This window comes from Arvicanthis niloticus, chromosome 19 (genome assembly GCF_011762505.2).
Source record: "Arvicanthis niloticus isolate mArvNil1 chromosome 19, mArvNil1.pat.X, whole genome shotgun sequence".
Lineage (NCBI taxonomy): Eukaryota > Metazoa > Chordata > Mammalia > Rodentia > Muridae > Arvicanthis > Arvicanthis niloticus.
This window is the reverse complement of record NC_047676.1, coordinates 8,663,156-8,674,336: the sequence shown is the minus strand read 5'-3', so window position 1 is coordinate 8,674,336 and position 11,181 is coordinate 8,663,156. Positions and strand designations below refer to the sequence as shown.

Below are 11,181 nucleotides of genomic sequence, written 5' to 3'. Positions count from 1 at the left end.
TGTCACTCAACCTATTTGAAATGAGTAGCAAACGGTCCACAGGCCCAGCTATGGGAACAGGAAGTCAGAGCCAGCCCAGAGTAAGGGCTGATGCCTACCAGATGTCACATGACATGTCACATGGTGCCTTCCTCTTTTTAAAATTAATCATTCCATTTATTTACATCTCAAATGATATCACTTCTCAGTTACCCCTGCCACCCACTTTCCATCCCATGATACTCCAGTTCCCAGTTACACCTCCACTAGCCCCCCAGCCCACATCCACCCTACTCGCCTCCCCTTTGCCTGTTAGAGAGGGTTCTCCCACCCACCCACACTCTCCTGTTACACCACTCCAGTATCCCCCTACACTGGGGCATCAAACCTCCCCAGGATCAAGGGCCTCCCCTCATCGCTGTGAGGCAAGGCCATCCTCTGCTACATATGTTTCTGGAACCACGGATCCCTCCAGGTACACTCCTTGGTTGGTGGTCTAAACTTTGGGAGAACTGGGTGGTCAGGCCAGGCTATGTTGTTCTTCCAATGGGGTTGCAATCCTTCTCTGCTCCTCCAGTCCTTCTGCCAGCTCCCCCACCAGGGTCCCTGAGCTCAGTCTGTTGGTTGGCTCCAAGTATCCACATCCGGACTTGCTCAGTTGCTGGCCGGACCTCCCGAGTAAACCGCCACAGTAGGTTCTGTCAGCAAGCGGACATGGCACTTTCTTATTTCACTCATTTGATCGTCATGTAATTAGGACAGAAGCCCAGCCTGTTAACGTTCATCAGGGGCCCAAAATGGATGAAATATGGTTGCTTTAGCTTGCAGTCTAGTGTTGTGGTAAACACCATGACCAGAAGCAGTATGAGGAGGAATGTGTTTATTTGGCTCACGGGTCATAGTCTGTCATGAAGGGAAGGCAGGGAAGAACTGGAGGCAGGAAATGAAACATAGGCACGGAAGAACACTGCTTACTGGCTTCTTCATTTTGGCTTGCCCAGCCTTTCTTCCACACCTCAAGACCACCTGCCCAGGCTGGCACTGCCCATGGTGGGCTGGGTCCTTCCAAATCAATCACTAACTAAGAAAATCCCCCTTAGACATCCCTACAGGCCAATCTGGTGGAGGCGTTTTTCAGTTGAGGTTTCCTCCCCCTGGATGATCCTGGTTTGTGTCAGGTCAACAGAAAGCTCCCCAGCATCAGGGTCTTCATCTCAGTGAGGACTTTGGGATGAAGTCATCGAAAACTCCGGGAAAGACTGCAAAAACATATTTAATGTTAGGCAAATGCAGATTATTTTAAAGATTTATTTTTATTTTTATTGATCCATGTGTTTGTGCACACTCATCTACATGTACATAAGTGTGTGTGTGTGTGTGTGTGTGTGTGTTGTAAAGTAAGCAGGGAGGGCCAGTGTACATGCTCAGTGTGTGAAAGGCCAGATGCAGGCAGGAACCTCCCACCCTCACCAGAGCGGTGTCAAGAACCCAGCCCAACGAGGATGCCTGTGATGAACCTAGGCCCTCACTTGTCCCAGGGGTGGGTAGTGGTTACAGTGAGTTGGCTACCATCGCCAAGCTCCTTACTGTCATCTGAGTCATCTGTTTACCTACCCTGCCAGCATTTAGGAAGATGACAAACTGTGCAGGGGACAGTTTCCTGGATGAGATTTAAAAGGAAAACCTCCGGAAAGCACAATACCCAACCCGGCTCCCTCGGGCCTGCTAGAAGAAGCAACGAGACAACAGACATCTCTGCAGGAATGATCACCCTGCTGCTGGCTCACAGGGCTGTCCTAACTCAATGGCATGCACTGAAGGTAGAGCCCCAAGCCCCGGGTGTCTGTCCCGGGCTTTCTGCTGGCTTTGGGTGCTTTGGAGATGATTTTTGGCACCCATTTTCTTGTAGAGAAACGGCATGATTTGCATTTCATGTAGCTATCTGCCCTTTCCTTGTGGGACAGATATCGCTCTCCACTGTGGTCCCCTCTCTCTCTCTTTTTTTTTTTGTTTTTTTGTTTTTTTGTTTTTTTTGGAGACAGGGTTTCTCTGTATAGCCTTGGCTGTCCTGGAACTCACTCGGTAGACCAGGCTGGCCTCGAACTCAGAAATCCGCCTGCCTCTGCCTCCCAAGTGCTGGGATTAAAGGCGTGCGCCACCACCGCCCGGCCGTCCCCTCTCAACTTAAAGAACTGTATCCCAGTGACCTTATTTCTAAATAAGGTCGTTCTGAAGTCCCTGGGCCTGGCATGTCAACATGTAAGTTTGGAGGGGACACCGCTCAACCCATAAGGTCTGTGGTGGCACAAATCTCAGCACAGAGGCTAAGACAAGGGGATAATGAGCTCAAGGCCAGTCTGAGCTAAGCTAAAACAGGGGGATGCTGGCTGGGTCACAACCACCGCAAGGGCCCTCCCCTTCCTTCTCACAACTCTACTGCCTTAAGGTAGCACTATCCACAGTCGTGCATAAAGGAAGTGCACACCTAGACACAAATCAGTTCAGATCTGTTTTATCCCCAAGTGGCTCGGTCTTAGTTCCAAATTCCCCCTTAAATGTTTTGCCCCCCAAGTGACTTTTATTTCCAAATTCCCCCTGAAACTTTTCCTGAGCGATTTGGCTTATAGGACGGCAGTGACAGGATTAGCCACCAGATTGCCAGATTTTCATCTTCTTGACACGGTGATTATTGTTGTTGTTATTATTATTTTGGCTGTTATTTTTTCGAGGGACTTTTTGGTCTTGGAGTCCCCTGTGTAGTCCTGGCTGTCCTGGAATTTGCTATATAAATCAGGCTGGCCTCAGAGCTGTGGTCATCCCTCACCCACCTCAGCATCCCAAGAGCTGGATGACAGTCATGGCTGACTTAATGTGTTTACATAGCTGGAAGCTGGATCGCTCGGGATGCTCAGAGAATCTCTTTCGGTATTGCACGACATTTCTCATCTGACCGAGATTTGAGATGAGGAGAGCAGAAGATACCTCCTAAGACTCCCTTATCAAATTCTCTGACCTCCACTTAACCACAGACAGCCGCACCTGTGAGTGTCTCAATGGCTTCAGAGACTGGTGTGAGGGCCCTCGAGAACTCCCAGATCCCAGCTGGCCTCTAGCTCCCAGTTCTTCCCTTCTCCTTGTGTGTTTCCCATACCTGCACAGAGGAGTGAGGAGGCTCCTGTAGCGGTGAGGTGAGTCACCATTCAACAGCCAAAGACTTGGGATACTGGTCAGATGCAAATTGTAGACCACCATCCAAATTTGTGTGTGTCACTATATTTATATTTGAGATACACAGCCGGGCAGTGGTGGCACATGCCTTTAATCCCAGCACTTGGGAGGCAGAGGCAGGTGGATTTCTGAGTTTGAGGCCAGCCTGGTCTACAGAGTGAGTTCCAGGACAGCCAGGGCTACACAGAGAAACCCTGTCTCAAAAAACCAAAAAAAAAAAAAAAAAAAAAAAAAAAAAAAAAAAAAAGATACACAAGAGAGGTATTTATGAGGAACTCAAATTTAACCACATGGATGATGTTTTATCTGGCAGCCCTTGCCACAGCTGGTGGGATGAAGAACTGAGACCCATACTACACAGATTCGGGATGTACCATGTTCTCTCTAAGTCCTGGGACCTCACAGCATGACTAGATAGGAGATAGTTATACTGAAATGTGGCAGGGATTAGGGTAGGTTCTAATCCAATATGGCTACTGTCATGAGAGGACACCTCAGGTGAGGACATAGCTGAGTCAGACATCTTCGAGTCATCGAGGAAAGGTGCCCCAGGAGCTTTGTACCTGCTGATACCTGGTCATTTGAACCATCAGCCTCTGGAACTGCAAGTAAGTGTGTTTCTGTTGTTCGAGGTGCCCAGCCTGTGAGCTGGTTATGGCGGCCCAGGTGGGTTATACACAGCTCGTGTACTTGCACAACCAAAGGAGAAACCTTCTGGAGGAGGCAGAAGGAGAAGTGAAGGCCTCCAGACATGGGTGTGGAGACCAGGAGACAATGCCAACTTCCTCCTTCCCTCCTCCACCCTTCCCCTCTCCTCCCCAACATCCTGCTTCTTGGCCCAGATACCTTGTCTCCAGGCAACTCCTTCCAGAGGCGATGGGAGGGAGATCGGTATCTGAGCTCCAGGCTCTCTCCTGCAGCTGCCAGTTCTTTACAGAGGTGGAGTCGCCCTTGAGGCAGGATTCCTGAATTTTGCCACAGGGCAGTATTGCAGGGTGAGGTATGGTGAAGCTGGTGGGTGGTTTATAGAATAAAGTTTTTAAGCTGGGAGTGGTGTCTCCGGTCACCCCAGGAGATGCAGGCAGGAAGGTCCAGAGATCAGGGTATTTCCAGCTACATGGTTTGAGGCTTGTCCAAGACTGGAGGTTGTGAAAAAATAAAAAGGCAAAGAAAAATAAGAAAGGTTTTAAGGTTTCTTTTTATTATCTGTGTCTAGTTATCTGTCTGTGTGTCTCTGTGTGTATCCGTGTGTGTATGTATGTATGTGTGTGTCTGTGTGTTGATATATGTATGTGTGTCTGTGTGTGTACATATGTGTTTCTGTGTACATGTATGTGTTTGTGTGTATATATGTGTTTCTGTGTATACATCTGTCTGCGGGTGTGTATGTTTGTGTTTCTCTGTGTGTGTACATGTGTCTGTGTGTGTATGTATGTGTTTCTGTGTGTGTATGTATGTGTTTCTGTGTGTGTGTATGTGTGTGTGTCTGTGTATATGTATGTATGTGTTTCTGTGTGTGTTAATGTATGTGTATGTCTGTGTGTATATATGTATGTGTTTCTGTGTGTGTTAATGTATATGTGTCTGTGTGTATGTATGTATGTGTTTCTGTGTGTGTTAATGTATGTGTATGTCTGTGTGTATTAATGTATGTGTATGTCTGTGTGTATGTATGTACGTGTTTCTGTGTGTGTTAATGTATGTGTGTGTCTGTGTGTATGTATGTATGTGTTTCTGTGTGTGTTAATATATGTGTGTGTTTGTGTGTATGTATGTATGTGTGTCTGTCTGTATGTATGTTTCTGTGTGTGTGTATGTATGTGATTCTGTGTGTGTTAATGTATGTATGTGTATGTCTGTGTGTATGTATGTATGTATGTGTGTATGTATGTATGTGTGTATGTATGTATGTATGTATATGTGTATGTATGTGTGTATGTACGTATGTCTGTGTGTATGTATGTATGTGTGTCTGTGTGTGTGTACATGTGCTCATGACTGCAGTGCCTTTGGAGGAAAGGCTAAGCTGCCCAATATGGGTGCCGGGAACTGAACTCAATCAAGTCGTCTGTAAGAGCAGCACATGCTCTTAACCACTGAACCATCTCTCCATCCTCAAGGAAAAGGTTTTAATGTCAATTAAAGTAGAGCCATGAGGTGGGTGAGGGCGGAGCTTAGAGAAAAGACACTGTATATCCAAAGTGTCAGTGCTGCTTCTGAGGGTCACATTTGAGTGTCCCCCCACCCCCGCTCTCCCCCTCCTGTTTGTAGATCAGATGTGAACTGTCAACTACTGCTCCAGCACCATGCTGTCCGCCATGTTGAACATGGACTCACCCTCTGAAACATGTGTCCCAGGAAAGTCTGTCTTCTCTAAGATGCCTTGGACATAGTGTTTTGTTATGGCAATAAAAAAAAGTAACTAAGACTCTAACCTAACACGGCTTCGAAAATCACCCAGTAAGGTCACCATTGTCAGATTGGGGTCTGAGGCTCTAGTAACCCCCAGTCTCTGCTACTGGAATAAACTAGAGCACTAATTCCCAGGGTCTAGGTCATTCTTTGCTGACTAAGACAGGATTTCCAGCATGCTTAGCCTCTAGCCACTTAGAACACTCCCTAGGGAATATCTGGGTGCAGCTTACCCCACTGGGTAACACAGGAAAGTCTCCCACATTCCAACACACTGAAACAACCCAAAGGCCCATGTAAACACAAGTCCTGGCTCAGAAGGTAGGGTGACCCCAGGTTCTTGAAACTGGACAAATCATGTGATTGTCACCTGGACCTGGGAGTTTGTGAGATGCCTAGACTTTCACTTCCCACCCAGGACCTGAGAAACAAAGCTGCATTTCAACAAGCCGTAGGCAGGATGGACACGCGGGCAAGCTAGAGCAACAACCTGCTCCAGTCCAAAGCCATGGCTGATGATCAGGGAGTGAAGACCTGAGAGAACAGAACAGGGCCACCTGCACCCCAAGTTCAGCTGCTACTTAATTCAAAGGTTCTGAGAAACGTGCTGACAGCCATGCAGACACCTTCTTGCTGCTTGCTCATCCTCCTGAAGACTCCTCGTTTCTCTGAAAACTGATGATTTCAGGTCATGTACGAAGGTCCCTCATCCTGCTACAAGGAATCCAGGCACAAAGTCCAGAAACCGTGGGGAAAAGAAAGGGCAGACACAGGGATAAAGAGGCTACAAGATACACGCGAATGATGCTGCCCTTTCATCTCTTTGGTTAAACAATAGCTAGATGTGGGGAGAGGCTGTGGGGTGGGCAGGGGGCAGTGACTCAGTGACAAAATGGAGCACTTGCTTAGTTTGCACAAAGCTCCTTCCTGGGTTCAATGCTTAGCCTTGGAGAGAGAGAGAGAGAGAGAGAGGATTGTGAACTCAAGGGCAGCACTCAATGATAGAGCACTTGCCCATCATATGCAAGGCCCTGTGCTCAGTCCCCAGCACTTGGGGGAGGGTGGCGGGGCGGGGGTGGGGGGGGAAGTACGGGGAAGGGGTATAAAGAGATACTCTGTGGGAAGATGGATCACTCACTGTCAGAAGCATCATCCAGCCTCCAGTGGGAGAAATATGAGCTTCCCTCAACCCTCTCAGTGTAGGCTGCTTTCAGCCAACTGTGAGACCACAAAATCTGAGGAAAAGGCCTCAGCCAACAGCCATGCCCAGCTCTTCCTGTCAGAGACGGCAGGACTAGAACGACAGTATTAGCCAGGTGCTGATGGCCCCCGAGGGCACCCACCAAAGGATGAAACTTCTTCCTTTCCACTTCAAGACAACTGTGAGTCCTTACTTGCCTAGCCTGGACCCCAGTCACTCACTCAGAATCTTGTTAGCTGGTTGAGGTGGGTGGCCATGCAGAGAGACAAATCTGAAATGCAGCAATAACAAAACATCTCTGGGGTCTTCCTGTGTGTCGACATCTGCCTGAGTGAGGACAGCTGCAGGTCCCTCATTGTCACATTCTTTTTTTTTTTTTTTTTTTTTTTTTTTTTAGCTTATGTAGCCCTCACTTTTCTACAAGGGAGGGCCCGAATTCTCTTCCGTTCTCTCTGGCCCAAAGGTTTTTATTTATTTATTATATGTAAGTACTTTGTAGCTGTCTTCAGACACCCCATAAGAAGGCATTAGATCTCATTAGGGATGGTTGTAAACCTTCATGTATGTGGTTGCTGGGATTTGAACGCATGACCTCCAGAAGAGCAGTCAGTGCTCTTAACCACTGAGCCATCTAACCAGCCCCTCGTTGTCACATTCCTAATACCTCACATCTTCACCCCAGTTCCTGCTCACACACAAGGCACAAGTTTGTGATACCACAAAGGAAAAGATGGTCACTTCTTAAAAGATGACTTTAGGAGCAGGGACTGGCCAGTTGGCGACAACAGAGCCAAGGAAAAGGGTAGACCTACCTGGAGTGTCCCCGGCTGCCATAACAAAGCACCACACACACACAGTGGATTACACAGAGGAGCTTGCCAGCACAGTCCTGAAGCACAAAGTGTCCTGGGGTGAGCCCTCTTGCAACCTTGAAGGGAGGATCCTCTGGTGTGGTCTCTGAGAAATGTCCCCCACAGGGCTTGGGCATTTGGCTGCACAGCACCCAGCAGGTGGCGCTGTTTGAGAAGGGCACACAATGCTTAGGTGGAGCTGAAGGAAGTAGGTCATGTCGAGTAGACCCTGAGGTTTTGTAGTCTAGTTCTGCCCTACTTTGTGGTTGCTCTCAGCTTCTTGGCAGCAGACACACTGTGACCAGCAGCCTCCCGGTTCTGCGCCATGCCTTCCCGCACCATGATAGACGCATCCTCTCAGATTGTACACAGAAATATACCCTCTTCCTTTAAGTTGCTTCTAATTATGTACTTGGTCACAGCAGCAGGAAAAGCACCTAATGTGCCCTCCCTGACTTATCCCAGCTCCTGGCCATCCTTGGCACTCTTAGCATAAAGTTCACCTTGTAAAACTGCAGTGAGTTTGAACACACTCATAAGAAACTCAGAGTCACCAATAATGTGTGGGCATCGCAGTGAGGAAAGAAATCAAAGCGCTTCCCCTTGGTGTCATTTAACCAAGAGCAAGCCCACGTTTTGAACTCTTTGCTTCTCCTGTGTTTTTCCGTCCCCTTGTCTATGTCTGTATGAGTCTGAAGCTGTACTCTGGAGGCTGCCTTGTGAATCTGTCCCTCTGTTTGAGTGTGTCTGTACCTAGCAAAGTGTCCTCCTGTTTCTTCTATTGAACAGTACCAAAAAGTGTCACATGGGGAAAGAATGAGGGAGACTTTACAGAAACCCTTAACAGAGTTTTACCAGGGATTAAGTCACTGATGCCAGTTGACCCCAATTAACCCAGATGACTGACTGACTAACTAACTAACTAACTAACTAACTAACTAACTAACTAACAGTATTACAAGTTATTGAGCAATACTCACATGTCAACATTTATGGTGGTGTGCTGGCTAGTTTTACGTCAACTTGACACAAGCTAGAGTTACCTGAAAGGAAGAAACCTGTTGAGAAAATGCCTCCATGAGATCCAGCTGTGAGGCACTTTCTTAATTAGTGACTGGTGGGGGAGGACCCAGCCCATCGTAGTTGGTGCAACCCCTGGGCTGGTGGTCCAGGGCTCCATAAGAAAGCAAGCTGAGCAAGCCAGGGGAAGCAATCCAGTAAGCAGCACTCCTCCATGGCCTCTGCATCAGCTCCTGCCTCCAGGTTCTTGCTCTTGAGTTTCTGACCTAACTTCCTTCAATGATGGACTACAATGTGGAAGTGTAAGCCGAATAAACCGTTTCCTCCCCGACTTGCTTTTGACTGTGGTGTTTCATTGCAACAACAGAAACCTTAAGTCAAGTAGATATTCATGTTATAAGACTGCTTCCAGCCTGTATTTCTGTTTCCAGGAAATGGTTATCAACACACAGCACATGCTAATCTTGGATCAGGGTCATGGAAGAGTATTTACTTTAAGATTAGAGTTATGCATTGGCTTAACTTGTCAAAGTTGCTTACGTGGGAAATCCGGGGCAAGTTCTCTTAAAGGCAGGTTAAACAGACAGGCTGGGTACAAAGTAGACGAGCAAGGCTTAAGTGACCTTGAGGTGTGTTGTTAACTCTGGCTGTGAGGTCCAGCAAAAGTCCCAGTCTTCTAGAATGTAAGAAATGTTCTTATCATAATGTGTTGCTGCGGTAACGTCCCTGGTCAGAAGAGAAGGCTCTGAGTCATGTTTCTGGCCCCAAGGAAAGACACTACATTCTGAGTACTTAGGTCATTAATAGCTAACGAAACCGAAGATGACTGTCAGGCCAAGGAATTCAGTAGAGAGCAATAACATACCGCTGCCCTCTCCTCTAAATAAAAAATGGATCTGTCAATCACCGGACAGGAAAAGAGTCTTCAGAAAAGCTGTCTGTTTTAGGGATTTTAAGAAATAGTATAATGACTGCCTAAAATGTAGGAGGGCACAACGGTGTATCTGGCCATTGTCTACGCCTTTGTTTTGTGCTGTCGTAAGCCCCTACCCATTCGCTAAGTTCCCTGTGGACCTCATATGAATTCTTTCTATGGAGACTATAAAGACCAAACAGATATAGGAAATCCAGAGCAAAATCTCCATGACAATGGCTACAGAATCTTGGTCATCTAAGGCCCAGCTACAGTCTCCAGCAAGTAAGGCATCGTTTGGCATAGGAAATGGGGGATGGGGACCAGTGTCCATCCTCATTGCTAGCTCAAGCCGGCACGTGGGTCCCCAAGGAAGCCTGCACCCCTCCACTCTCTCAGGCACCGATCCCAGAACCAATAGAAAAAAGATACTCTCTCACCTCCTATGGCTCCAACACAAGTTCTCTGTGTTCGCAATGTGAACTCAAGAACTAGGACTGGCCCAGGCTCAGGCAGATCTTCCTCGCCAGGCTGGCTCACCCACCCCCTCCCCTGTCTGTCTCATTGTAACCACGTGGGCCGGCCATCTTGCTGGCGTCCATGCTCCGGTCTTGCAGATTTTTATCTTGTCTGTCCTCCAGCCTGGAAGATTCTAAACTCTAATCATCATTACTCTGTGTTCCAGGACCATCCGCATCACCTAGAGTCGGGAGTAGATGTTAAGTCTACTCCAGATCTGCAAAAGCAGTCTGCATTCCCCACTAAGACCCCTGGGACCACCCCAGGGGGAGGAGCTTACAGAGACTGCTCCAGAGTCTGCCCCTCCCTTTACCCCTCCCCACAAACTCTGCTCTTTTCTCTCCCAGCAGGAAGAGTACCCGCTGCCTGGGAACTGCCCCGTAGATTGGAAGTCAAACAGTGCTCTTTTGGCCTATTTTTCTTCCTGGAGCGTCATCTGTTTTGACTCTCACATATCATTCAGAGAAGGCTGTTACACTTGTTCAGGGTAGGGTAAGAGCGCTTGTCTTAAACCAAGTTGAGAAACATTTCTCAGGCTTGTGGGCTCGCCCAGCACCAGGCCCAGTGTCACCTGGCTGCCTGTCCAGTAATGGCTGCAGACCATCTGGGTCAAGCCCTCCCCACGGCCGTATCTGTTGTTCTCAATAAAGAAAGAACGCTTCCCTTTCCTTTAGAAAAGTTCTGTTCTGGGTAGAGCAGGGTTTCTCCTCACAGCATGCCATGGCCGGTTCCATCACCCCACCCAAGGCGCATGGCAGTCACGTGATCCAGGCCTGCCTGTAAATTAGCATATGTGTTCCTGGCAGGACTGATTGCTGAAGCAATCAGTCCGAGGGGAGGCTGAGGGATTTGTAAACTGCAATGACATCAGTAAATACACCCGGTCTCAAGCTGTACCACCCTGATTTTCTACTATTCAGAGGTTTTCTGGACACCCACAGAAGGAGCAGTGCCCATCTCAGACAAGCCCCAGATCAAAGTCGGAGCCTGAGGAAGTCTTCACTTCCTTCTGAAGTCCGTTCCAGTCCTAAAGACTTGGAGCTCCACAGAGTCCTAAA

The 11,181-nt window shown here is 48.0% G+C and overlaps 1 long non-coding RNA gene across 5 annotated transcripts; it reads right to left on the bottom strand.

The window, feature by feature from the left end:
* Positions 1-844: 844 nt before the first annotated feature.
* On the bottom strand, positions 845-10,193 carry LOC117723706 (uncharacterized). 5 transcript variants are annotated; one of them, XR_013105130.1, is made up of 5 exons: positions 10,045-10,193; positions 9,215-9,367; positions 8,652-8,714; positions 4,054-4,346; positions 845-1,238 (listed from the first exon to the last, which is right to left on the bottom strand). It is a non-coding gene; the product is annotated as an uncharacterized LOC117723706 (long non-coding RNA). The 5 variants fall into 5 exon arrangements; XR_013105129.1 differs by having other exon boundaries at positions 8,652-8,729; positions 9,232-9,367; XR_013105126.1 differs by having other exon boundaries at positions 9,232-9,367; positions 10,045-10,192.
* Between the last annotated feature and the right edge of the window lie 988 nt (positions 10,194-11,181).